Source organism: Poeciliopsis prolifica, unplaced genomic scaffold, assembly GCF_027474105.1.
Source record: "Poeciliopsis prolifica strain line A6 unplaced genomic scaffold, Auburn_PproV2 SCAFFOLD066, whole genome shotgun sequence".
Lineage (NCBI taxonomy): Eukaryota > Metazoa > Chordata > Actinopteri > Cyprinodontiformes > Poeciliidae > Poeciliopsis > Poeciliopsis prolifica.
This window is the reverse complement of record NW_026562441.1, coordinates 345,066-372,894: the sequence shown is the minus strand read 5'-3', so window position 1 is coordinate 372,894 and position 27,829 is coordinate 345,066. Positions and strand designations below refer to the sequence as shown.

General features: G+C 38.9%; 1 long non-coding RNA gene and 1 pseudogene across 1 annotated transcript; both read left to right on the top strand.

Moving 5' to 3' along the window:
- The first annotated feature begins 73 nt into the window (after positions 1 to 73).
- LOC129351453 (FHF complex subunit HOOK interacting protein 1A-like) lies at positions 74 to 17,123 on the top strand (annotated as a pseudogene).
- A 7,352-nt stretch (positions 17,124 to 24,475) lies between these two features.
- On the top strand, positions 24,476 to 25,950 carry LOC129351428 (uncharacterized). The gene is made up of 3 exons (XR_008604732.1): positions 24,476 to 24,608; positions 24,727 to 24,812; positions 25,680 to 25,950. It is a non-coding gene; the product is annotated as an uncharacterized LOC129351428 (long non-coding RNA).
- Positions 25,951 to 27,829: the final 1,879 nt, after the last annotated feature.

Genomic DNA, 27,829 nt, shown 5'->3' with positions numbered 1-27,829 from the left:
CAAACCTCTGGAATTATGAGCGTTTCTGGATTTTAAACGGCCTGTGGGAACTTTAAAAAAAAAACATTTTTATTTAATACTTTTAGCAACTTGGAGCAACAGACATCCGACCGCAGAGGTAAGAAACATCTAGCAGCTGTTACTAAATCACTCCGACAGACTCCTTTCTGAAAACGACAGGCAATTAAATGTACACAGCAATAAACACGCTTTACGCATTTAAATAACCTATAAAGAGGTAAATAAGAATAAAACAGCAACAAGTATCAATAATCGATAGATGGATCCAGAAGGGTCACATCTCTTCAGTTTGACGTGTTTAATGTAATAATATCCAGGTTTGTTTTGTTTTAGACAAAGCAATGCTGATCCACCTGTTTCTGTACCTGTGTGACGTAGGAGGATTCACTGACCTGAACAAACATTAAACAAATAAGTTCTGCTCTGAATGCTGCTGCCTGCAACTCAACCAGAATCAGGAAGAGGAGATGCTTCTCAAGAGATTAAGAAACTTTCTTTTTATTATCTTTTGACATCAGAATTTCAAATTATAGAATCAGTACGTTTTGATGTTGTTCTATCTTTAAAATTAGTAATTTTCTGTCAATTTCACCAGCTTTACATGCTGGTTTGACTGTTTTCTCATGTAAACACAAACTATCTGATCTGCTGGATCTATAAATAAATATTTAATTTCAAATCAAAAATGACACAATACTTTATTGTCGTCTTCTTAGTTCTGATTGTGGGCTGAATTGGAGTTTTATATTATTATTACATTATTATTACAATTATTATTACAAATATGGGTTTAAAAGTTCCTCAACACTTTTAATCACAAATAACCCAACAAATATGTTTATTTTTATTTTATAGGAACTGCTAAGGATGCCAATAAGTTTTATAAACAACTGATTAATATTTTTGTAACATGGAGTTGTTTCCTCTACAAATAAATATTATAAGTTATACAGATTTTCATTTAACAGAGTGAGAGCAGGCCGCTGTGATAAAAAGAGGAGCATTTAAGACTTTTTAACATTTTTACAAGGGCTGCAATTCATTTTTTAGAACATTATTTAAGTACTATTAATAATATTTGAAACTCCAAATGCTTAAATCATGAAGGGCGTAATTCATACATTTAAATGGGGTTTAGTTAAAACAGAGTGCATTTTAATCCATTTAAATAATATTTAAATTTATCTGATTCAGGTCTGTTATTAAAAACATTTAGCACTTCCATCCTGAGCAAAAGCAAGAGGATAGTGGAGACAAAAAACTGATTTAACATGAAAGATCCTCTAACAGAAACCAGTGATTGTTACTTTAAATTCAAAATATGAAACATAAACAAAATGAGCCTCTAAGTTAAAGTAATACTTCAAATATAAAAAATGTGCCATAAAACACAACTTATTGGAGCTCAGTGCAAAACACAATACAAGAAAGTAAATGAATTAATGTGAAGAAAACTGAGCTGCAAATAGATAATACTGTAAAATAAAATATAACAAATAAGCAACATTAAAAACTTGGTAAAAAATGATGAAGTAATTGTTGGACTTTAAGGGAAAGTTGCAGTAAACATTCACATTTCCAGCTCTGATTTAATGGATCAAATAGTTTCTGCACATCTCAGCAGTTTGTTTAGAGCTGAAGATTATAGAAACTAAATATTTCCTCCTGTTGATTATTCCTCCTGGGAACCCAGAGTGAGCTGGACTTTGACTCCAGTTTCTATCTGTTTTAATTAGAAACACTTTATTATGACAGTTTTCACATTTATTGATCTTTGATTGGGTGAAAATGGCTTCCAAACATCAATATTATCATTTATCACAATAATTTTTAAGACCGTTTTCATCAAGCAAAATTTGTTATCCTGAGAGGCCTAAATATGGGTATTAATGAAAAGCATTCTGAGAACAGAACCCTGAGGAACCCCAGATGTGATCCTCGTTAGCTCAGATTCATAATGTAAGAAAATGACACGTTTTCACACATAAAGACCTTAAATTCAGACGGTTAGGGTCCATAATGTTGCTAGAACTCTTCATATAATCAACTAAAGCTCCACTTTTTGAATCACTGCAGTTTAATTAGATTATTATCAGCACAAGCCATAAAACATTGTATTAAACAGGTCAGAGGAGAGTCCAGGTTTCTGTGTTTGGCCGTTAGTTTAATCTCTGAAGGCATGTGACCGTCTGACTGATTCGGACTCAAACACAGAGCGGGTTTGGGATTAAACATCATCGTCTCATCTCAGATTACTCCCATCTCTGTCTGCAACAGAAACACACACACCGCTTCTTCCATCTTTGTGAGGACGGCCGCTGACCTGATGCATTCCTCAGCCCTTATCTCAAATCAGACTCAAACCTTAAAGGGATGATCAAGTTTCAGTTTGGTTCTGCCCTGCAAAAACTCACCAAATATTTTGAAATCGGTTTGTTGGTTTGCAGAGGGAAACAAAGTATGAATCCTTTCATAATTGTATGAATAACAGATGATCACTTCATTTGTTTTCGTGATATTATCTGGATTATTTGCACGTTGCGTGTGCAGTTAGGATTTCAATCAGCGAGTTTTTGTCCTCAGACACACCACCCATTATATTAGAGGTAATGTGAGACTTGAACGTCTGCAGCCCTGTTGGCTCGCAGGAATGCAGTCCAGTCGGTTTGCGAGGTTTCTGAGTCCGACCAAACAATTTTCTGCATATTTTTTAAAATACTTTTATTTTTTTATGTGATCCAGCAACAAGGGAAGCTGATTATATGCTCTTTAAGGCAAATTTTTAACAGCAGACTTCACACAAAACATGCTCAGACAGAAACACACACACTAACACACACAACCTGGGATGACCAAACAGGAAATGTGAACAAAATCCAACTGTTTATCCCGTCCACACAGATTAGAGCCCAGATGGTTCAGGATGAATTAGTCTGACTTTTCTTTTGGGACATTTTTGTGTTCAAACAGTTAGAATGTGTCGGCAAAAGGCTTCATTTTAAATGTTATTGCTCCTTCCTTTAAGCTTTCTTGGATGCCATTCCTTTCCTGCAGGATAAAAGGCGTCATGTTGGCTCCTCGGCGTCTTCCCGGCAGCTGAACAGAGGTAGGATCGCTGCGATATCTTCGAATCCTCTCTGGGTATTCCTGGAATTTCCCGGAACGCCCAGGGTGGGATGCAGACACGTTGTCCCTTTTTCCTGTTTGTATGTTACTGCTGATGGCCGGCCTGTTCCTGTTTCAAACATAAAGAAAGTCACTTTAAAAGATGCAAAGTTGAGTAAAATAGACGATATTATTAAGCTGCTTATCAGTAGATCATAAATTGTTGAAATCCTTGAGTCGTCTCAGCAGAGCTAAAAATATATTTCATTGTGATGGATTTTGAGAGTTGATTTTAGAAACATGGTGGATTGAATTAAACCAGAAGCTGCCTGATGGGAAGGAAATCCATGTAAACAAACTGCAACATGTGGACAATACATGGACGCTCTCACGGTGAGTCGACTTCATGCAAACAAAGATAAAACTAACTTTTAATGTCTTAGTTACTGCTAAGGATGGCCGCTGATTTTGGAGGACTTTATTTAAAAAGGGACAATCTATGACTCAAACATTAATGTCCCCGTTTGACGCGCTGCAATGACCTCATATCTTCAGTCCATTTTATATTTTATCTTTGTGTGAATCTGTTTGATGTTCATCCAACCATCCATTACACAGAAAATGTCTCGATTGTGGGACAATAAAGGACATTTGTGATCTATTATTAGACGTATTTGCATGTTTCACCAAATGGAGATAATAGAAACATCATCAAAGTAAAACTACATGCATGGATGGTAGAGAGAAAGATTTCTGATTTGCTTTTCTGATGGAGAATTATTCTGGTTCAGCTGTTTGCAGTCGGCCTTTACAGTGAAACATGTTTATTGTCCGTGTTGTTGGTGACCCGGCGGGTCGTTTGCGTTTTTCCAGGAGTTTCCTCTGCAGCTCGTTGAACACAGAGGCCGACCGACCCGGTGATGCCTCCAGGTTCTCCTGTCAGAACCAAACGTCCTCCTCACTTTCAGCTGGAAGATGGAGTAGCCGCCTGACGGCGCGTCACAATGATGGCCTCGGTGGTTATCGGGGGCAACCGGAGGAAGTCCGTCTCGCTCAGAGGGGTGGACCCGGAGACCTGCATGATTGTGTTCAAGAACCACTGGATGCAGGTAGCAAACTGATGAGTTTTTAGTTTTTGACTCCGGTTTGTCTCACCGTGGCTGGCGGACTGTGTGTGAATCAGTGTCGTTTCCTGGGTCGTTTGTTTCCGGGTCGTTCTGACCCAAACTCTGGCCCGGAAACACAGAATCCTTTTACAGCAACAGCAGCCAACGTCTCTGGCTGCTGTTGCCAAGAAAACCCCACATGCACTCAGTATGTGTGTGTCTGGAGATCCAAAAGTCAAAGGTCAACACAGTTCAGACAAAATGCTAAATGCTTATTTATTTGCTCTATTTCTTGCTAATTTATTTTTGTTCCATTTTAATTAGGGCATTAAAAACTAGTTTCTAGTTTCTAATGAACAATCAGTACATTTTTAATAATGAAAACTACCTTAAAAGTAATTTTTCAGCAAGATATACCAACTTGTTTTAACTCAATGATACCTTAATATTGATGAAAATCTTCTATTTATTAATAAAATCTGCTGGTGCAACTGGTACTTTTTCATCAATATTAACAAATTATTTACATAAAACAAGCTGCTATATCTTGCTGAAAAGTTACTTCAGTTGGTTTTGTCTTCTTTTAAGTGTGCCAAGATATTTGATCTAGAAACTAAAGAAAATACTTGCAAAATGTAGATTTTTGCAGTGAAGGCCACATGGAAATGCAAAACTGCTTTAATCAGACTTTGCAGATTTGAATTAGACTCCAATGAAATGAACTGAATGAGATTTTATTGTATAATGAATGCAGTGACATCACTTTTTACCTGTTGAATAAATAAAGTTTGATAAACTTTTTTTTTCTCTGGAAAAACAAACATTTGTTTAAATTATTCTCCATGTTCAGTGCAAAAACACAAAATCCTACCAAGTATTTTTTGTGTAGTTTCTTGTGCAAATATCTTAAATAATCAAAATTAATGTTCATTTAACTTTTCAGCTTGAAATAATAGCTGGTTTTAAGTAAGTAATTCCTTAATATTGATGAAAAAGTACTAATACAGAGAGTACTAAATGATGGGAAAAATAAATGAAATAGTCTGGGAGTGAAAGTAATGTCAATATTGAGGAATTATTTACTTAAAAAAAACTCATACTTGTTGATGAAAAGTTAGTTTTATTTTATTTTAAGGGTACTGAGACATTTGTGTTGAAAAGTAAACCAAAGATTTTGTGTTTTTGCAGTTTTCCTATTTATTTTGTATCAGATTTCTTATTTTTAAATTTAGAAATTTTATGTTGATGTCCTGCTGCTCTCTGTGAAGGTGGTGAAGATTCTGGAGAAACACGAACCGAGTCGCAGCTCCTCCAGAGCGCTTGGCTTTCTGTCCAGTCACCAGGCAGCAGCAGCAGCAGAACCATGCAGCTGGGTCCGATCCGCCGACGAGGCCAGCGCCGTGCAGAACTACGTGGAGCACATGCTGTTTCTGCTGATGGAGGAAGAGGCGGGGCAAGGTGAGGAGGACGTCACAGTAAAACAGTAAACGTACTTTGTTACTGAGCGTAAGGAGATTTTTTTGTTCAACTTTCTGCTTTCACTCCCTTCATCTTTTTACATATTGCTCGAAACTTCCATGATGAAAAAAAACAATGATATGGAGTCGTATCAAATCGGAAAAAATCCACTTCTCGCACAAAAGGTGTATTAAAGTGTAACTGTCCAGCAAAGCAGATTTCTCATGTTGTCTAAATGGCAATTAGAGAAACAACATGGATGGAGACTTTAACCAGAGTAACAGAGGAAAACACTGAGAGACGCAAAACATTCCTGATCTGTAGACTGATCTAAAAAAATCCTTCCAAGTTTTTCTCTCGAAGAGCGATTAGTGATGAATGTGCCGCGTTTTGTGCAATTTAAATTATCCTGACTGAGATTTGATTTGAAGAAAAACAACTTTTTACTTTTTGCACTATTCAAAACTTGAGCTTTTTACTCATACTTGAATAAAACAGTGCAACCTGTACTTTTACTACATATTTACAAGTATCTCTATTGAAGTGTTGAATGTGAGTACTTTTGACCGCTGTGGTGCCAGGAGGAGCCATGGGTCCCATCCTGGAGTTCGTGGTCCTGGAGGGCGTGATGGAGCGGCTGTTCCTGTGGAGCCTGAGGAGGCAGTTCACTGAGGACATGAAGCTGGAGCAGCTCAGGATGTACCAGATGCTGCTTTCTCAGGCCAAGCAGCCGCTGCTGCACCACAAACCGGTTCTGCGGCCGCTCATGATGCTGCTCACCTCCTGCGCTGGAGCCGCAACTGGTCAGTTTATAGTCAAAGTATTAATCTGACAGAAAATGAACATTAAATTCTGCTTTACTTCACTTGTATCTCCAGCTGATAAACTATCCTTTTAGATCAGCGTTTCTCAAACTAGAGGCAGCTTTAGATGAAATATGAAATCCACTTTCAGAGATGGTTTAGCAGCAGCAGTTTAACAGCTGGATGTGTTGCTAGATGCTAACTCTGTTCCCTGCAGACACCGGCGGGGTGGTGGAGGCCGAGCTGGTCCAGCTGCTGAACCAGCTCTGTGTGGCTCTGGTCAAAAACCCGTCGGTGCTGGAACTGTTTTTCCACACCAGTCAGGACCAGGGAGCGGCCAACTTCCTGCTCTTCTCCCTGCTCATACCTTACACACACAGGTAGGAGCTCACGACGTCCCAATCAGAACTCTGTTTGTCATCAAAACGATCCAAGTCATTTTAGATGATTCATTTACTGATTCTGAGTCTCAATAAAAGATTCTGAGAGTGGATGTTCAAATCTAACATGGATGGATGGATGTTTGTCTTTTGTCTCTAAACAAAGTTTTGAACCAACAAATTACTCCTTCTGACATTTTTTTTTCTTGCATAGCAGTTAGCTTAAGCGCTAAGCTAATGTTAGCATATGAACTTTTTTTATATGACTTGTTGATGTGGCTCATAGCACATATTGATGCAAAATAAACGTTATGAAGTTGCTCTACTTGGTGAATATGGTTGGATGATAAATAATTGCTGTTTTCAGTAAACAGGTTCACTGAAAGATGTAGCACAGATTTAATGCAGAGCAGTTAGCTGAAATGCTACGCTAACATTATCTTATCACATGCTAGTTTTAATGTGACTAGCATGTTTTCTTTACAAAATATTGTCAAAATTCCACTATTGTTGAAAAAAACACAATTTTGCAATTGTGTTGTTTCCACTAAATCAGAAACAATTAAAATTGCACTTGAATAAGTTTGTTCATCTCATCAATAATTCAAAACACGTCATGCTCCTCCCACTTCCTGTCGTCTTCTTCGTCTTTTCCGTAACGTCAGATGATAGATGTTCAGTTGTTTAGGAAAACATGTTAGTAAAATTGGTTATTGGACAGAAATTCAGCAAAAACTGTGAGAGTCCAAAAAAAACCGTTGAAAATTGTGAAAAAATTTATCTAAGAACTACTTACAAGTGGTGACAGAAATGTGTGAATGAAGACATATTGTTGGTGTAAAGTGATTTCAGGCCGTGTTTGTGTTTCAGGCAGGGTCTGGTCGGCCAGCAGGCGCGAGACGCTCTGCTGCTCATCATGTCTTTGTCGGCCTCGGAGCCTCGAGTCGCTCAGCACATCGCAGAAAACACATACTTCTGTCCTGTAAGAGTTCACACAAACAACAACGTCATTATATAAAAATCCTTCAGCACCGATACTGTAAGTCCTTGATGGTTCATGTCAAGGCAACAGCAAAATGTTTCATGGCCATTTCTGCTAAAATAATCTCAGGCATTCCCTTCAAATTGTTTCAGACTGAAGATACTAATTCATCCTTCACACCTGTTAGAAAAAAGCTAAACTAAAATAAAAGTGAACTCAAAGCTTAAGATTCAGTCCCATTTTCTTGCTCTTTAGATCAAAACTCTCACTAACAGAATGTTATTGGTGATTATTCAACAGATTTCCATGAATCAAACGGCTGTTCATATGAATGAAGAGCTTTTCCCACATTCATCTCCCCTCTGCATTGTAATCTCATTATCACGAGTTATATAATAAACTAATGAGCTCGTAATGCCTCCTCAGAGACTGAATGTGTACAGAGAGGGAGAAGAAAACCCCGAGGCAACTAATGAGGGAAATCCAAGGAGTGACAGGAAAATAAGAAAATAATAGGCTGAAGCAAGTGCACATTAAAAGTTATCATAGGTCTGTGGTCTACACAAAACATGTTCATTTCTTTTTTTCTTGCAGAAAATCATTCTTAGGTAATGAGATTTTGTTTCAGAACTAGCTCTTTCATGGTCACTTTAAATTCAACGTTTACACTCGCACATGAAAACAGCTGCAAACAGATGCGCAATTATACAACCATACATCTTTGAAAAGCAGAAGTAGAGCCTCCTGCACAATCAACAAGAATGCAGCATGTGGTTTCTGGATGGTATGTCGTCAACAAAGTTCTTGTTTTTCCAGCAGCCATTGCGCAGCACAGATAGAGGTAAAACCAGCTGACCAAATGTGCTGGAGTTCCATTTGGGTTGCTAGTGCAGTGCTGAAAGGTTGAGTAAGAATATGAACATTTAAGATGAATTCATTTAACGTTGTGAATATAAGAGAAGTTTCATAAAAGTGAACAAACTAAAATAAATGAGTCAGGAGTTAACTGTGTCGGCCATGTTGGCTCCTTGGTCACCAGTTTGTTCCTTTAGTTTCAGGAGGAAACAGAGGCTGAGGGTTTATACATGACAGCCAGCGGCGGTTCAAGCTGCTCTGCACGTGCCACCTGTGAGCGTGTCGCAGTTTTCCAGCTTTAAGCCCATGTGACCAAACTCTGACCTCAATCTGTTTGAAGAGAGCAGATTAGTAAATCAGCCAGGGATTGGGCCGGCGGGGATTAACAAGGCTGCGCAGGATTGGACGGCTGCCTGATTTTTAACAAGACTCCAGATTGCAGCTGTTTACCACTGATGATGATGATGATGATGATGATGATGATGATGATGACGATGACGTTTAGACTCATGTGGATGATGAATCTGTCTTTTCTCTCCTTTTTTAGTGTTCCTTGATCTGTGTTAGTAAAATATAAAATCCTTGAAAAATGTTTTGGCTGGTTTATAAAACGTATAGGAGCAGAAGTCCAGGCATTATTTTGACTTTTAAAAAGTTAACCAAGAATTAAAATTAGCCAATCAAAATAATTCTGATTAAGAAAAGTGTTAAAACATGTTTAATTTATCAGTATAATGGGTTCAATAAAATGAAAGAACTTTTCATTTATATTCTAATTTTTGAATGGGTTTATTTAAATATATTCATTAAATTTAGTGTGAATTATTCCCAGCCTTTATTTGTTGTAAATTTGTTTCATGGATAATAAAAACCTGAAGCCGCTTCAGAAAGCTAAGAGAGATTTTTCCTGCTTCTCAGGATAATTTATATTAAAAGTTGAAGGATAATTTGAGTGTTTATTTATAATTTTCCCTAAAAAGTTGAATATATTCCCTTAAGCATCTTTTCCAGCCATCAGTTTTTCCTTCAATCTGCCCTAAATCTCTGCTAATCTGCTCAGGAATTTAATCTGCATGAAAGCCTCTGTGTGTTTTTCTGATTCTGTGGGTTTCACCTGAAAATACTGACAGGCCACAAAAAAAACAGAAACACCAGCATCCAGTAAAGACTCTTCAGGATTTTATTTGTTGACTACATGTTGATGTTTCTGAAGCTGATTGAGAGTCTGGAGGAGAAGAAACGCCGTTTTATTTAAGCTTCAGACCTGAGAATCGAGGTTTAATCGTAAAATGCTGAAGGTTTCAGGCTCTTCATTCAGTTTGTGACTTTTCTGCATGTCTGAATTTTTTTGTTTTTGTGTTTCTGCAGGTTCTGGCCACTGGTCTGTCTGGTCTGTACTCGTCTCTCCCAGCCAGGCTGCAGGTTTACAGTGAGGACTGGCACTGCCTGGAGTCTGCAGACTGGCAGCAGGTGAGAATCTGTTACTAAAGACATTCAGCGGCCTCTGCGTTGTAAAGAATAAACTAATACACAAGGACAGCTGCAACTAACCGCTGTGTAGTACTTTATGATGCAGAATAATTTAATTTGTAGTAATGGAGTAAGTTCAATGGCAGTAAAAGAAGATTAATTGACAGAAATTTCCCAAAATACCTTATGTTGTGTAATATATTGAGATTATTTAGCGAGAACAAAATGTGTGAATAATTGAATATTATTTTGTGTGAGCAGGTTCCAGCTCTAGTTCATTTCCTGCATTCACTGGACTTCTGCAGTGCTGTCACCAAGGTGAAAACCAGAACTAAAACACTCAAATATTCAGATATGCACAACACATTTAGCCTCATGACGAGGTCATCATGCACGTAAATCGCTTCATATTCAAGAGGGCCACAGTTGGAGCTCATATCTTCAGTTTGTCCCAGACGTTTGGGTTTTATAAGCTGCGTTATGATGTGACACCAGGTCACACTTCGTCTGTCCCTCTTCCTCAGGTGGCTCATCCCTCCATCCGCTCCCAGCTGCTGAGTTACATCTACAACGGATTCCTCGTTCCTGTTCTCGCTCCTGCTCTGCACAAGGTAACAACATCTAGACAAGGAAATTACAACAAAAAAGTACTAATTCATCTCACAACCAAAGGGCTGATTACTACGGAAGAGGATTAGGGACACTTATTGGAATTATGAGATTAAAGCCAGACCTCTGAGAAAAAGGCACAAATACTGAGGAAAGAATTTGACATAAAAATGTCATAATTCTGGAAAAAAAATCAGAATTTTATAAAATTTTTTATTGGCCCCAAAGTTCTTCCATAGATTACTGATTCTGCACACTTTGCACATTTACTGTGCAAATGGTGGGGACGTCTTTGCTTGGCCCAAAAGACAAGAAAGAGCAGAAATACCGTTTAGAAAACACAAGAAGTATGAATATTTCATTCTGTCTTTCATTTGCACCTTGGCAGAAAGAAATGTCTTCTTGCGTCAAAATCAAATGTCTTCTTGATTGATAGCTGACTTTTCTTTTTATTGCACTTGGATTCAAACTTTGAGGATTTAGACAAATGGCAGCAAAGATGTTTTCACCACTAGAGGGCGCACAGCAGAGGAGTAATGAAACAGCATCTTATTTGTCTAAAACAGTTTTTTGTGATTTCTGAAGTTTATTTTATGTTTTTGTTTTACTGTTGTGTCATGAACATTGTTCCCTTTACTAATCCAGAGAAATGTAAAGTCTCTAACGTGTCTCCAGGTTATCAAGTATATTTAGATTAAATTTAAATCAAAACCAGCTTTGTTTATCCCTGTGGTCAGCTGACCCTGGAGGAAGTGATGACCACCACTGCGTACCTGGACCTGTTCCTGCGCTCCATCTCTGAGCCCGCCCTGCTGCAGAACTTCCTGTCCTTCATCCTGCTGCATCGTCATGACAATGTCCACATCCTGGACACGCTGGTCAGCAGGGTCAACACGCCGTTCCAGGTAACACACTCACAGTTACCGCTTCACATCACCTGTTGCTTCTGGTGAGAGCTCTAAAATTTCTAAAATGAAAAATTTATGGGATTTTTTTGTGTAATTTTTTATTTAATACTCTAATTGTGTCATTATTGTGTCATTATTTTAGCCTTTCTAAAGAGTCTGTATAGTTTAGTTAATAATAAATCATTTACTAAATCAGTTGAGGATTATTTCAGTTACTCAAGATTAACAGTTTGAGACCCGTTTCTGTTTACTTTCAGTTAGGAACTGTGTCTCTGGCCCTGTTCAGGACTCTGATTGGTCTCTTCTGCGAAGACGTTATGCTGCAGCTGGTGTTCAGGTCAGTCTGAAAGGCCCACACAGGCGGCCATTAATGTCTTTGTTCATGTAAACATGTTAAAAAGAGAAGCTTTCAACTAGTTGTAGAGCAGACGTTCTCCTAATTGGCCACAGGGGGCAGTAAAGAGCAGGCTGGCTGTTCCACTATGCATCCTTTAAAAGTCTTAAATTTATGTCTAAAATCAAGGCCTTAAATGTCTCACATTTATTGAAAAATTAAGTTGGTCTTAAATACTGAGAAGGTTAGCTACTGTTACACCCAGCTAGCTACCTTTATGCCCAGCTAGCTACCTTTACGCCCAGCTAGCTACCTTTACACCCAGCTAGCTACCTTTACACCCAGCTAGCTACCTTTACACCCAGTTAGCTACCTTTACGCCCAGTTGGCTACCTTAATGCCCAGCTAGCTACCTTTACACCCAGTTAGCTACCTTTACGCCCAGCTAGCTACCTTTATGCCCAGCTAGCTACCTTTTTGCCCAGTTAGCTACCTTTACACCCAGCTAGCTACCTGTATGCCCAGCTAGATACCTGTATGCCCAGCTAGCTACCTTTATGCCCACTAGATACTTGGTTTGCCTCACATGCTATCTTTTTTGCCTCCCTAGCTCCCATTTTCATTTGTTAACTAGCTTTTTTGTGTCAATCATGAGCAGAAAGCTGGGTTCACAGTTTTTTCTATGCTTGATTGTAATGCAAGTTCCCCCAAAAACATCCCTTATAGTTTTAAATTGCATTGAGGGTTCCATAAAGGATTTGTCTCACTGAAACCAGATATGTTTTGTCCTCAGGTATCTGATCCCCTGCAGCCACCTGAGCAGGAAGCAGCGCTGCTCCCTGAAGCAGAGAGACTGCTACTCCTCCAGCGCCGCCTCCTTCCTGCTCCTCCTGCCCTCCTGGTGCCCCATGTACCTCAACAACAGACACTCCGGCTCAGAGCACATCCACTGGCCTAAAGCAGCAGGTTGGTGTGGATTTAAAACATAAAACATGAAGAAAAACCGATATGTTGACTGTGATTCTGTGTTTGTGTCAGATCTGTCGGTTTCAGACAGCGTTGGCTACAGCAGAGGGTCAGACTTCCTGATGGATGTCAACTACGTCCATTACCTGTGGGACGCCCGCCAGGCGATCTCCACTTCCTGCAGGTGAGTTGGTCTGACCTGCTTCTGAATGTGACTGAGAATAGAAAACTGAAGAGGAATCGTTTAGATTTGTCATAAAAATAAAACCAAAAATACAAAACATTTAAATTTTCTTTGTTGGCTCCTCAATCTGTACTTCATCAGGACAAAAAAAGCAGTAAAATAACATTTAAAGAGATTTTTAAAGCAGAAAATTGAACTTTCTTTCATTTTTAATAGAAGGAAAATATAGATTATTCATAAAAATGTGACAAAATAGTAAATTAGCTTCACTTTGCAACTTTTTAGTTGACCAGTTAAGGTCAAGCTGAGTCTTGTGCAAAAACTGAAAAATATAGTTTTTAGTGCCATCTGGTGGAGAGGTGTTGCTATTACATCCATTACAATGTAAAGATGAAGCAGTGAAAAAAATCTAAGTGTTTTTTATAATCTATACATATAAACAAATTCACTGCTGTATTAGAGTAGCAAATAGCAGCGGTAGTTAATCAGCCACAGCGATCACTTATCAATAATCCCAAGATAAACACCAAGCCTGAAACTGTAACAGTCTGAATGTTGTGTTTTCTTAGTGGAAAATGTTTGAGTGCATGTAGAAGAATCATTTTTTGCCGTCCAGGATTGTGTAAAAAATAACATGAAACCTGTTTATATTGTAAAAGCAACTGCTGAATGCAGAAGCAACATGATTTCCAGAGCTGACTAAGGGAAACGTCGGCGTTCTGGGTGTGTTTTGTCCCCAGAGCCTGCAGGTTTTGGTCGGCGGCGTACGACGGCTTCGACCCGCCGCATCAGGAGTATCGCTCCGACACGCCGGGAGACGACCTGGAGGACGAGGACGAATTCATTCAGCGGACAAAGAGCGACTCCATCTGCTCTCTGGTCGTCCTTCGCCCTCCGTCTGCCCTCTCCCTACGCCGTCAGATACCGTCTCCACCAGCAACCAGGCGGGCAGGGCCAGCTCAGCCATGGAGTTGGAGTGGGACGACATCTTCGCAGAGGAGGAACTCTCTTCCTCGTCAGCCATCTTTAACGTATCGAATGGCTTTGTGGAGTCAGACGGATGCAGTTTTTCAGCCGCTCCTCCACCGCCGCTTCCCCCTCGCCACATCCAGGAAATGAGGCTCACCGCCACCAAGCTGGTGCGCGGCGCTTACGTAGAGGAGTCCGAGTTTCAGGACGACGTCATCGTCTACGATCTGGTCGCTCAGAAGGACACAAAGACGGCTCTGCTTGAGCGGATCAAGGCGGCGAACCGACAGCCGCGTGAAAGCTTCTCGAAATCAGGCAGGACGGTGATGGAGACGGTGAACAGCATCATGTCGACAAGGAGGAGGAGCGAGGATGGAGGGAAGGAGGAGAGAAGAAGGAGTGAAGAATGTGACAGGTCAGTGAGGAGGAAAAGCGACGGATTTGGAACAAAGGAAGATGGAGAGCTGCATGTTGTTCTGAATGGCTTTGATGTAAAGAATCACATCATCAGCGAATTTGATGACTCTGATCAAGAAACTGAGTCTTTTGAACAAAACTGCGTCCAGAATGACATCCCGGCTTTTAACGGTCACAACCAGCCGGCGCGTGAAACCGGCGTCACTCCGTCTCCAGAGACAAACAATCTCACAAACGGACATTTAGAACCAGAGCCGCTTCGAATTTCAGCAACAAAAACCCAAAACTCAATCCCTCCCAGCAACCGAATCTCCAAGAACGACTTCCTGTCCCAGTACTACGAGCTCATGCTCTCTCTAGGGGTGGAGCCTGATGGCGATGACATCACAGACGACATCGGTGCGTTCAGGAGGCGCGTCCGAGCGCTGAGGCAGAAACTGTCAGAGGAGGAGGAGCAGCTCGTCTCTGAGTTTGGGTTCAGCTCCTCGCAGGAGGAAGCAGAGCAGGAAGGAGACGTGGACGCCATGGAGGAGGAAGAGGAAGAGGAGAAGAGCGGCAGGCGAGGAGGTCCATTCACAGGTTTGTTCTTGCAAGATGGGAATTGAAGGCGAAGAAGTTATTGAGTTAAAACAAGCTCTTATACGTGACTGAAAAGTTATTTAAAAATGAGTTTGAACGTATTGCAGGTGAATCTGGACTAAAAATACTTGGTCAGTGTTGCGATTGTGATGCAATGCGCTTCAGTGGAACTGAAGTTCTTTATTATTTCATAATTATGATTTATTTTCAGCCATTGTTTCGTCCAGATTTCCTCACTTTTCTCTTTACCTGTGATCTCCAACCATTCCAGGTCCGTTCATCAGCGTCTTGTTGTCCCGCCTGGAGAACCTTCTGGAAAACTCCATCGCCGTCAACCTGCTGGTGACGGGGATCCTGGCCCAGCTGGCGTCGTACCCGCAACCCCTGCTGAGGTCCTTCCTGCTCACCACGGAACCACACGACCAGCACAGCGTTCGGACCTTGTACCAGGTAGCAGCGGCGCACCGGGCCCAAGTTTCTGAAGCGGTTCCAGACTCCAGCGCTGTGTCAACCGTGTCTGCAGGTGTTGGCGTCGGTGCACGCTCAGATCGAGCGCTACGTGGAGAACAGACCCGAATATCCTGCTCTGGTCACCCAGGCCTGGAGGTTCCTGCTGGCGAAAGACCAGGATGGAAAATTTAGAGGTTAATAAACACAACATCAGAACATAAACACATTCAGTGACGCTGCGTTTTATTGGTCCATTTGCCTTGACAAGCAGATCAATTTAAACTTACAATCTGGAACAGATTTAGAAAGTATCACCTGCTCAACAACCCAGAACAAGAATCAAATATGGAGAACCAACATTTAATTTTATCAGAACAAGAATCCAGAGAAACTCACATTAATTCATAAATCATGAACAGTTAATTCTAATTAAACAAGGGCGGATCAGTAATTAGTTTTATAGTTTTCTATCTTATGTTTGTTGTTTTCTTTGCATTTCCTTCCATTTTATGTTTCTGAAAATGTGATGTATAAATAAAATTACCTTTAAAATGACCAGAAATGTGATTTTAAGAATTTATTGAAAGTATTTAACCAAATACATTTTGAACCAGTCCCTATTTATTTCTAATTTTCCTTTCAAGTTGTTTTTCAGTCTGAAACTGTTTTTGTTTTGACATTAAATTTATCTCATTTTTAGTCCATAACTAGGAATGTTTTAGTTTAATAATTTTTATTCTGACCTATAAATAGTTGAATCATAAAACAAATGCTAAGCTAATTATTTTTTATTACAGATATTTTAGCACACTTTTAAGGTATAATTAGTTAAATCTGAAAAAGAAACTATAATAAATTTGAGTGACGGGAATTTAAGCAGTGATGATGCAAAATCCTGGTAAAAACCTTCATTCTTGTGAAGTTAGTAATTCTTGCATACTGAATAAAAAGTACTAATTTCACTTAAAATATGAGAAAATGTATAATTAGTGAAATAACCTGCCAGTGGAACGAGGATTGATATAGTCTCATATTTTCTCGAACCTTTCCTCCCAGAGGCGCTCCAGTCTCCGGGCGGAGACATCATCCTGGATCCGTCTCGACCCAACGGCTCGGTGAGGAACGCCCTGCCGTTGCCCCCCCTCAGCGTCTCGCCCCCCTGCCCCACCATCCCCCCTCCGGCCCAGAGCCGAGTGTTCGCCATCGTCCTGTTCGCCGAGTTCCTGAAGGAGCTGGCGGCCATCGCTCAGGAGCACAGCGTGGCGCTGGACTGCTGCGCAGAGGAATGATGCAGATCGAAGGATCTGATCAGCTTCATCAGCAGAGAGCTTCATCACAAATCAACCTGCTGGTTTATGCAACTTATCTGGACAATTTCAAAAGATTTTACAGTCATTTTTCTGCCTGACTGCACTTGAAAATGTTTCCCCATGTGAAGATAGATTATATTTATAAAATGTTTGGATGGAGATTATTTTGAAGATGATTGACATTAAATTTTGTATCAATTTGTGGAATATTTGAAAATCAGTGTCTGTGCTTCCTTGAATCTTTTTGCATGAGGTGAGATTCAGTCTCACCTCATGCAATTTATTTTTATTAAATTACAGCAAATAGCGACACAGTGTGGCATCACCTAAAATTACACCAAATGCGTTATGATAAACAACTGAGGTAAAGTTAACCTCAATGTTCTAGTTAATAGGAGAATTACAACATCTTTAGGTGAGGAGTACGTGATGTTTGTTCACAGAGAAGCTTATCATTAATGCTGCATGTTGCAGCAGAAAAGCGTTGTTTCCTAAAAGCATGATAAACAGGCAGGAGGTCAGGCTGTTATTGCTTAACACAAAAAGTTTATCTAACATTTCACATTGTGATATCTGAGTGTAAAATTTCTTCCAGTTCTTGCAGAAGTTTAACTGAGGGAATCAATTATGAAAATGCTGCTCGGCTCAAAGGAAATAAGCAAAACCGCTTTTGCCTGATTGAGTTGCAAGGTGTGAAAAACAATTTCAGGAGAAGAAAAGTCTCAGAAAAAAATTACAGACACAGCGATAAAAGCAGAACAAGTCTTTTGACTTTGTGAAACTGTAAATTCATAGTGTAAATGTGTCGGTTGCACAACCATATGGGGCTCAGCGCCTCGCTAAAGTCACACCTGTTGAACTCCGGGTTCAATAGGTGTGAACCTTTGTGACAGAAAAAAACCACAAGATTTTAGACTGTATCAAACTGTGATGTTGAAACAGAGGGAAAGTGCAACAACTTACTTTTGTCTGTTCAAACCTCTGAAACAAACAAACTTTATTATTTGCTGAAATGTATTTGTGGTCTAATTGAGCTCAAAAGTTGAGAAAAGCGGCGAACCGTAACTATTGCAACACAACAAACAGTGAAGATTAGTCGTTGCACTTTCAAAAAGTAAAATTACAAAGTGGAAATTTTTCATTGACAAAATCATAATTGTCCTTATAAACTTCACTAAATCTCTTACCAGCTAAATGAGGATGTTTTCACAGGATCAACGCCACGTTAAGATAAAAGTCAAAGTCGCTCATTCTGGGTTGCAGTGAGGCGATTTTTGCCCAGACATTTTCCACTAGAATCAGTAGACGAACCGTCTTTTTCACTCAAAGTATATTTATATTTAAATATGAGATTTCTTTTCACTGTTCCTGTTTCCTCCACTTGAGCAGAAAGCAGAACATCACAGAGGAGATAATGCTGATTAAAAGCCACAAACATCTAGGAAGGAAGACGAAGTTCGGTGCTGAAAACAGGTTCCTGTTTCTCTCCGGCTCTCTGTGCCTCTAACATATTTGTTGACATATTTGTTTGATGCAACTTTCAGTTCTTCAAAGTAAAAAGTTGGTGAGATGTTGAATTTCTGAAGAAACAAAGTTTTATTAATGCCAAAACAACAGATATTAATCAAACCTGTTTATAAAAATACTGTGTTTAGATTAAAAGAAACATAACAACACAAATCCCTTAATCCACCGCAGATTATTTCACTTATAACAAGACATTTTTCCCACAACATAAGTTAATATTAAGGAATTACTGACTTAAAACAAACTGCTGAGTCTTACTGAAAAGTTAATTTGTCCTTTCAAGTGTACTAAGATATTTGCAGTAGGAACTAGACCAAAACCACAGCTTCGTCTGATTCATGGTGAAATGCTACAAGTAGGGATGTTGTGATTATCATAACAGAACCGACGTTTTGAGGATTATTTCGTTATTTCAAATGATTCACCGCCTTGGAGCTTCAGTCCTCAGTCGAGTTTTCGCCCCACAGAGCGCACGGCTCCTCCAGACTAGTGGCAGCAGCAATTCACTCTGCACATCTCAGCTCCTAAAAACACTTTTAAACGATTGCATCATGGAGAAGCATTGCTGCAATGGTGGAAAGTGTAGGAGCTTCTTAAAGAGACAGAGACCTCAGATACGGCGCTAAATCGAAGTCAAATTTCTTTTAAGTTATTTTTGACACATACAGAATTATTACTACAACTGAAGGTAAAATGTAATTATTTGATTGTGTCTGGAAAATATGTAATAACCTTGTTTAAAGTCGTGGCACCCAGATGAAGTCAGAGTCGACACAAATGGATAAAACCTTAAAATTATGCAACTGCTTTGTGTTCAACACAGTAAAGTATCAGATTGAACAGTTTAAAAATTCAGGAAGTATAAAAACTTTTCCAACACGTTCTGCAGTAAATCAGTCACATACTTGCAGTACTTTTCATGGCAGTCGGCTCAAGATGATGCACATCTGATGAGGTCCTCACGCTGCGGTTAGCCAGTTCCTGTATTGACGTTTGACTTCGTCGGCTGACTGTGAAATGTTTGATCACTCCTCATAAAGCCACGCAGCCGAGCGCTGCACCCGCCGCTGCACCCGCCGCTGCACCCGCCGCCAGCTGGAGACGACCAGCAGAGGAAGACCAGACCATGAAGGCGATGCAGGTTTTCCTGCTGATCTCGGCTCTCGGTGAGTTTCTTTCAGGTGTTTGAAAGTCTTTACTCCGTCTTTAGTGGCACGTGTTTCATTCTTGTGGTTCTGGAGGGCGGAGCTGAAAGTGGCTGCTGCTGCTGCTACTCTGGCAGAGCTTCATCAGTTGTAAACGACACGGTGGAGTTAAAAATTGGAGGAAAATTAATGACATGATTCAAATAAACCTCTAGTTTATGGAAAACAAGAAGGAAAATTGAGAACAATTGTTTTTCTAACAGAAAAAATATAAAAAGATGCTTTTTTTAATCATTATTTTGGACAGTGATGTCCAAAATCACCAAATTAAAATCACTTCTTCTTTATTTGTTTTTTTACTTAAAAATGCAAAATGGTTTTCTTGTTAATTATTTTCTTTTTTCCTGCTCAGCAACAAATTAACATGTAATATTTTGAATGAAATGGTCAAAAACAGGATCCTAAAGCTGCACAGTTTCTAAAGTTGTTTGTCAAATTATCAATTTTAGTTTATTGCCATCAACAAAAGGCCATTAACTGTCGGAGTCTGTTTTGGTCTTAAATGTTGCTGGAGATTTGTGGCCCCACTTACTATGACATTAAAATAAAAGCAAAAATAAATCAAAATAATAAAAAAAGAACACTCATTTTCTATTAAATATATAAATATGTCATTAAAAATCTCATAAAATTGTGTCCAGCGGCCACTAAAAATGACTGAAAGGGCCTCAAATGGCCCTCTGACCACACTTTGGACACCCCTGATTTAGAATAACTTGGTTTTTTCATGTTAATGAGCTGATAATTCACATAAAGTGTCGTGAAAAAGTATTTTCCACTCAGAGATTTGCTTTAATATTTAAAGCAAAACTCTAAAAACTGTTTTTAAATTCTGATCAGTTAAGAACTAATCTGACTGGTTGCTGTCAAGATTTTGAGTGTTTTGACAGATATCTGGAGAAATTTAGGTACGAATCACCTGCCTTTGTCCAGACTTTGACTAGGCCACTCGGAAACTTCCGTTTGTTTGAGTCATTTGGACGTGTACCAACTGGATCTTTGTGCCAAAACAATGTTTTGGTTTTGTTCCAGCCGTTACTGGAAGTCGTTCAGGTCCTGAAGTAGCAAAGCAGCCCAGAGCATGACACCACCACCACCGTGTTTCATTCTTGGCATAATGCTCTCTTCCTTAAATGCAGTTAGTTTTATGTCAGATGTAACGCGACACAAACCACAATATTTTATTCATCTTGATAAAAGAGTCCCACTTCCTCTTACATTTTATTTCTCTGTTGTTAGAATCTTATTTCTAATCGATATTATTAAGGAATCATTTGCTTAAAACAAGCTCAGATACGTTGCTAAAAGTTACTATAAGTTAGTTTTGTCTTATTTCAAGACATTTGCCCTGGAAAGTAGATCACAAATGCTTGATAAGATCGAGTGCTTGCAGTGTGGAGATCATCAAGATGTTTGCTGATAAATGTGAGTCGGAGCGTTGTGTTTGTTTTTGGGTCAGCAGAGGATCTGGCCTTGAAACTCTCCTGTAGATGGTGCTTTTGTTGGTTACTGTTCATGAGCGCTGCCGTTACCAAAGGCCTGACGTGATCTGGATGTTTTTTTGGGTTACTCTTTGACATGTCAGGGGATTTCCGTTTTAGAAAACCATGAAATTCTGACAGATTAACTCCAGACCTCTTGGTACACATGAACAGAGTTCCTGACTTATAATCACTGCAACTGGAAATCCAAGCGCATCAGGAGGAAGTTGGACATTTTTCCGCCCACTGACAAATTTGTCCGTTGGAGGAGTTGTTTAATTTCACTGTTTATATTACCGGGGCAACAGTCAGTGGTTTCTGTCACTGTGGAGAAAAAGCTTCATGAATTAATCTGTCTGCAACGAGACGATGTGGATTCTCTTCATCTTGTTGAATATTAACTAAGCTGAATAAACATGAAATGCAGTCGGGCGCTGGTGGAGTTCCCAAAAGCTGTTCTCAAGTAACAGTAGCTCTATTTCAACAAATTTTACTCAAGTAAAAGCAAACAGTAGCTGCTGAAGAAATGACTCAAGAGTGAAAAAGTATTTGGTAAAAAGTAGTAAAAATACTCCTAGAAACACATTTCCTCAAAAAAGCTCCTCAAGGAAATGTAACAAATTACTACTTAATTCTGAACATGTTATAGTTTTTAAAAATGCGCGGGTAAAAATAGATTCTGATGGAAAACATCACCAGCAGATAGTTTGTGGGTTGTGGGTTCAGAAGAGTGAAAGCTGATTGACTGATATGTGGCTCATTAAACCACCTTCTGCTCAGAATAATAATAAAAAATGATCTAGCTTCAATTCATTTACAGTAAAAGTTAAACTGAGTGCAAATAACAAAAATGTGATTTCAGCATTTAAGAGCACAACATATTAGCTCTGTATATAAACTACAAGATATTGTTTGTTGTTTTATCAGATTTTGTAATAAATATTCACACCTTTTCTATGCTTTATGTCTGACTTTGTGTTTATTCATAAACAAGCTGCTAGATTTAGGATTTAATGAGATGTTAAAATAAGAGCGAGATGAGTTTATCTGGCAGTGGATCAGAAACATCAGCAGCTGTAGTTTTGGTAATAAACCACTCAGATGTGTCTGGTTGCTTCCTGCAGGAAGCTGGAGGTGAAGAAGTGGTGCTGAAAACCACAAATACTAGAGAAACAAACATGAAATAAACCAACATTCTGCTGCAACGTTTCCTTTAATCTCCTGACATTTCAACAAGAGTTCTTGAGTTTCTTTAAAAGTAAATCTGGTAACATTTGCATGGTTTGTTTGGGCCGTTTTATCTGTAGGTGTCGCCGTCTTTTCACAAGACTACAGTTCTGTAGATGATGAAGATGATGGAGATGTTGGAGACGAGATTTTTGGAAGCGGTGAAGCAACATTAGAACCACCAGCTGGAAACGACTCCAGCATCCTTCCCTCCTCAGGTAACCTTGACCTGCTCTGCTGAAACTCACAGAACCTCCTGCTGTGGTTATTTTGATGCATCAGCGCTTCATTAGTCAAATGCACGGTAGTGGAGGGTTGATGATGTGGGCCTGTTTTCCAGCCACAGTGTCCCAAAGAATCCCAAACAAAGTAACAAATAGCTGAAGAATCAAGATTTAAGATTATTACTGCAAAAAGTCAAGAGCTAATCATGAGGAGTTTCTACACACATTATCCAGTTTCACTTGCACTTAAAATCAAATTAGATTAAAGCAAAAAATGTAATTTCCTGACAACCAGATTCCTCATTAAAACTGTGATTTTAATGACACTTTGGATTCCAGCTGACTGGTTTTCTTCTTCTCCTTTCAGCTGCTCAACACTCACCACAGAGAGGAGATGTTGTCACCAAATACAGCCTCTGCCTGCTTCCTATAATTTTAAATTTGTGCATGAAAGCCTGAAAATTTTAATTTTCAGAGTTAAAGAATATTTTACCCTCATTGTTTTGTCCCTTGTTGAAAATGGTTTTAATGACTAAAGTGTATTAAAATAATCCAAGTAATGACAGTATTTCCTCTACCATGCAATGTTGTCCATTTACTAAGGTTGATTCTGTTGGGAAAATAAACTGTAAAAAATGTTCCTCTACACTTTGGGATTCCATTTCCTTTCATTTTTACAAATAAAGATCTAAAAACTGTGTTAAGCATTTTAACTCTGTATTGAAATCCAAAACAATGTTTCTGTCAGTTTCCACCAAATTCGTCGACTGAGTAGTTTAATCTCAGTTACCTAGCAACCAAAGCTGAGTTCCAGCTGTGTACAATGGCTGCTGGAAAAGACAAGTGTTTTGTTGCTGCCTTTGCCATCCAGAAACCACTTGCTGCATTCTTGCTGATTGTGCAGCAGGCTCCACTTCTGCTTTTCAAAGATGTACGGATGTATGATTGTACATCTGTTTGCAGCCATTTTCACGTGCGAGTGCAGTTTAAGTTGAGCTTATTTGGATTTAAAGTGACAATGATTTTGTGCAAAATAGGTAATGAGCTTGTTTTGAATAGACCATAGAGCAAAAATAACCTTTTCAAGGAGGCGTAAGAGAAAACCTTGAGGTTAATACTTTGTAAACCAGAAATAACTTCCTGTTTTCAAGGCTAACATGAGTCTCAAGTGTCTCTTGATCTCAGATACGCCTCAACCTGGTATGAGGCCCTATAGGTAGATGAAATTTGGGCCCACCTTCTGGTTTAGAGCGTCACCACGAACAGGGTTTGAGTAAAGATTTGGTGGAAAGTTAAGGACAAATTATAAGAAGAAATAGACATTAGCCACTCTGAAACGGGAATCTGTTATCGAAAGAGGAAGGTGACAATATGCAGAGCGTGCCAGACACACACAGAGCAGACAGAGAACTGTGTTTCAACAAAAACAAGATCTCGGAGCCAAGGCACCATTTCCTTTCAGTCAAGCTGCTTGGAGGTGTGGATAATTATATGAGGACTGGCTGAATAAATGAGATCCTTCCAGAATTTTTCTTCTACATCAGATCCAACCCGTGGAACAAAATCACCAACCATATTCAACAACAGACCTTCTGCTTCTGCCTTCAGACAAATCGCCAACACAGCGAGTCGTGGTTGTCTGGAAATCCTCAGAAATACAATTCAGCTACATAAACCGGAAAGAAAATATGAATAAATCAGAATCTGCATCAGCAGCACTTCACTGGTGAGACAACCTCAGACTTTTAGTGTCACTTAGAAAGAAAGCATAAAGAAAGGTGGCGAATCTCACTTAAAGAGATTTAGCCAATAGTAGCCACACATGTGACATCAGCCACATGTGTACAGAATGTTCTCTTTGCTTCAGAGCAATAATTTCTGTTTCCTGTCAGCTGTTTGGTAGCTCAGTGCACAAGCCAACAAGCCAACGCCCCCCAAGACAGACATTGTTCTGATGGGATTCTGGATCTTTCAGATCAGTTTGAGAAACGTCTTTCATCGTGTCAGCTGGGTGCTGCTCTTTGTCTTTTACACTTTGGTATGTATAGACTCTGAAACTGTTGCATCTATAGACTTTGAAACTCTACAGGAAACCAATAACTAGAGTTTTGAACTAATTCCTTGTTTCGTTTTCACATGTTTGGTGACCTTTAAAGTCGGTCAGGAGAGCGTTTGAGGAGACGCGGTGAGCCGGACGAGACGATGGAAACGTTTTATGTTTTTCTGCTGATCTCGGCTCTTGGTGAGTTTTTTTCAGGCGTCTGAATGTTTTTATTCTGCCTTGTAGCTTCATTGTTTTGGTACGAGGAGGTTGATGGAAGAGCTGCTGCTGCTGATTTACTGTTCCAGTGTTTCTTTGTTAGGATTTGAGCTCAGCTGACACAAAATGGGTCGAATTACATGGTGGAGTTAAGAATCAATGGATTATTAGTGACTCAAACCAGCCAAGTTAGTTTGTAACAAACAGGGAAAACAGCTTCTGAGTTTGGAAAAATAGTTCAGATTATTTTATACGGGTGAAAAAAAAGAAATCTTTTTGCTAAATTATTTTCACAGATTTTTATTTGCATTTAAAGTTTAAGTGATTTTTTTTCCACATGCAGTTTTGTATTGAAGTATCTTCCCTTCGCCGAGTTCTGCTTTTATGCCTTAAGCCTTTCACAATTCTCAGAGAGCCAGAGAAAAACAAAACGCCTTTTTCAAATTCTGCTTTAGGTCAAGCCACAGCATTTTCATTTTCCAGACTTTGAGTAGGCCACTCTGAAACATTCTGATGTCATCAAAGAAAAGGAACGAAGGAACACAGAAACTAACAAAATCAACTCAAACAACCTGAGAAATAGGAAAAGGATCATTTAAGAAGAAAGAATGTTACAATGAAAACTAGAAGCACATCAGCCACTGCATCAGCTCAGGTTCCTTTTCTGATTAAAGTCCTGCATGTTTTAGTTTTGGTCCCTGCTACAGTTATTACTTTCTGTTAATGTCAATGTTAATTGATCCAGGGTGAGAACTAAAACATGCAGGTTTACAGCCATGCATGTTTAGTTTAGTCTGCAGTTGTGCAGAACTGGATGATTTTAACTTGTAACTTTTACAACGTCTGCAGGTGTTGCTGTTTCATCCCAGCCAGACGATGAATTCTATGATGATTATGATTTTACCCATTTTTATCACTTCAATTACACAGAACTTTGGGGCATATCTGACAGTGACTCTGTTTCCTCTACAGGTAAACTCTTTTTGATCTGCTAACAGAAATATATACAAATTATTTTAATTAGATTTTAAATTAATTTATTCTTTATTCTGTTTCTATGCGTTTCATATTCTTAACTTACTGGCCATGCATGTCCTGATCTAATCTTCATAAAGTTTTCCCAACTTCCTGATTAAAAATGATGCATTGATTCACATGTGAATGAAAGTCCTTCATTGGCTAAATGTGGGATTTTCAAAATGGAAAATCTGCACAACAGTAACTGAAATATTAATATAGATATTCGAGTTTCTACTTTACTCTGAACATACTTACACAAAATCTTCAAACTGTGATTTTTACTGAGTTTTATAGTGCAATAAACACTGAGTTATAAATATTTGCGGAGAAAACTGAAAGATGAAACTGTGTTGCTGTGAAACAGGAAGTAGTTCCCTCCAGTTCCCTCCAGTTCTCTCCAGTTTCCTCCAGTTCCCTCCAGTTTCCTCCAGTTTCCTCCAGTTCCCTCCAGTTTCCTCCAGTTCCCTCCAGTTTCCTCCAGTTCCCAGCTGAATTTTGATGATTTTCTTCTCCTTCTCTCCATTCAGCTACCGAACCTTCACCACAGAGAGGAGCTGTTGTCACTAAATTCAGCCTCTGTCTGTTTCCTGCCATCTTAAATTTGTGCCTGAAAGACTGAAAATAATGATGATAAAGAAGAAAAACTTTGTTTGTTCAGGTTTTGTTTGTTAACTGTAACCCTGATGAAGACGCGTTAAATATGACAAACAAATAGTGTTAAAATAAACCAAATAATGTTTATTATGCAACTATGTAATAAACTTTAAATAAACAAAATATTCTGGGTCCTTTGACATTTATTATGTATTTGTTTTTCTTTGTGTATTTTTGAGGACATTTTAGATGTTTTAGATTTTTCTCGATGTCTTTAGACTATAAACACATTTTTTATGCAAAAAAACAAATTTTTGGTGCCAAAACTGCATGTTTTTTGAAAACACCAATAGTGAACATTTTTATTTGTCACTATTTCAAAATGTCATATTTTGGTTTTTGAGAAACTAACATTTGAAATAAAACCGCAGAAAATCATTTAATTGTGAAAACTGCAGACATCAGCGATATTATTTTGTCACATTTTGCTGATTCTTCTATAATGCTAACTGTGATTCATTAAACTGTGCAGCTCAGCTTTGAACGACCTTTATGACGTTCAGAGAGCAACTGAAGGAGAAGACATGAAGGAGAAGTTGAGGGTATTGAATAATTAAAGCTTAAAACTTCTTTCCTTTTGCATTTAAAACCTCTTGGTGGAAGTTTGAGAGGCAGAAGTGAATATTCCTCATGCACACCACTCAGTCTGGGCGTTATAACTGGATGAAATTCAGGATTCAGAAGAGGATTCAGCCGCTTAAATCCTCTTCGTTTCGGCTGTTTTTCAGTTTTCTGAAAATTTGTTCTAGATTAGAGGTCAGAAAAAAAAAACTTCAGTTTGTTTCTGTTCAGCTGGAGGAAGTTATGGTGCCTCCATGCATTTATCTTTTCTAAGTTTCTACTAGTTCATCGTTACCTGGTGACACTGTGATGTAGAGCTGCTCATCATCTGCATAACGACGGCACAAACACAAAATCTCACCAAGTGTTTTTAATTTGAGTTCAGGTGAAACATTCTTGAAATGCTTGAAATGAGGAAAACTAACTTACAAGTAACTTCTTGGTAATACATAGGAGCTTGTTCTGGTTCTGCTATGCATCCCCAGAACCAGAACCAAAGCATTCAGCTTCTATGCAACATAAATCTGGAACAAACTTCCAGAAAACTGCAAAACTGCTGAAACACCGAGTTTCTTTGAACCTAGACTGGTTAGAGCTGCTTTTGAGCCCTAAGAAATGAAACCAACATTAACTTGATTGATTTCTTTAAGCCAATTATTCTGTAATATTGATGAAAAAGAACCAGATAATTGAAAAGTTTAATTAATAGTGAATAAAATGTCAGCAGAACCAGCTCCTAAATCTTGATTAAAATTTGTTTTGTC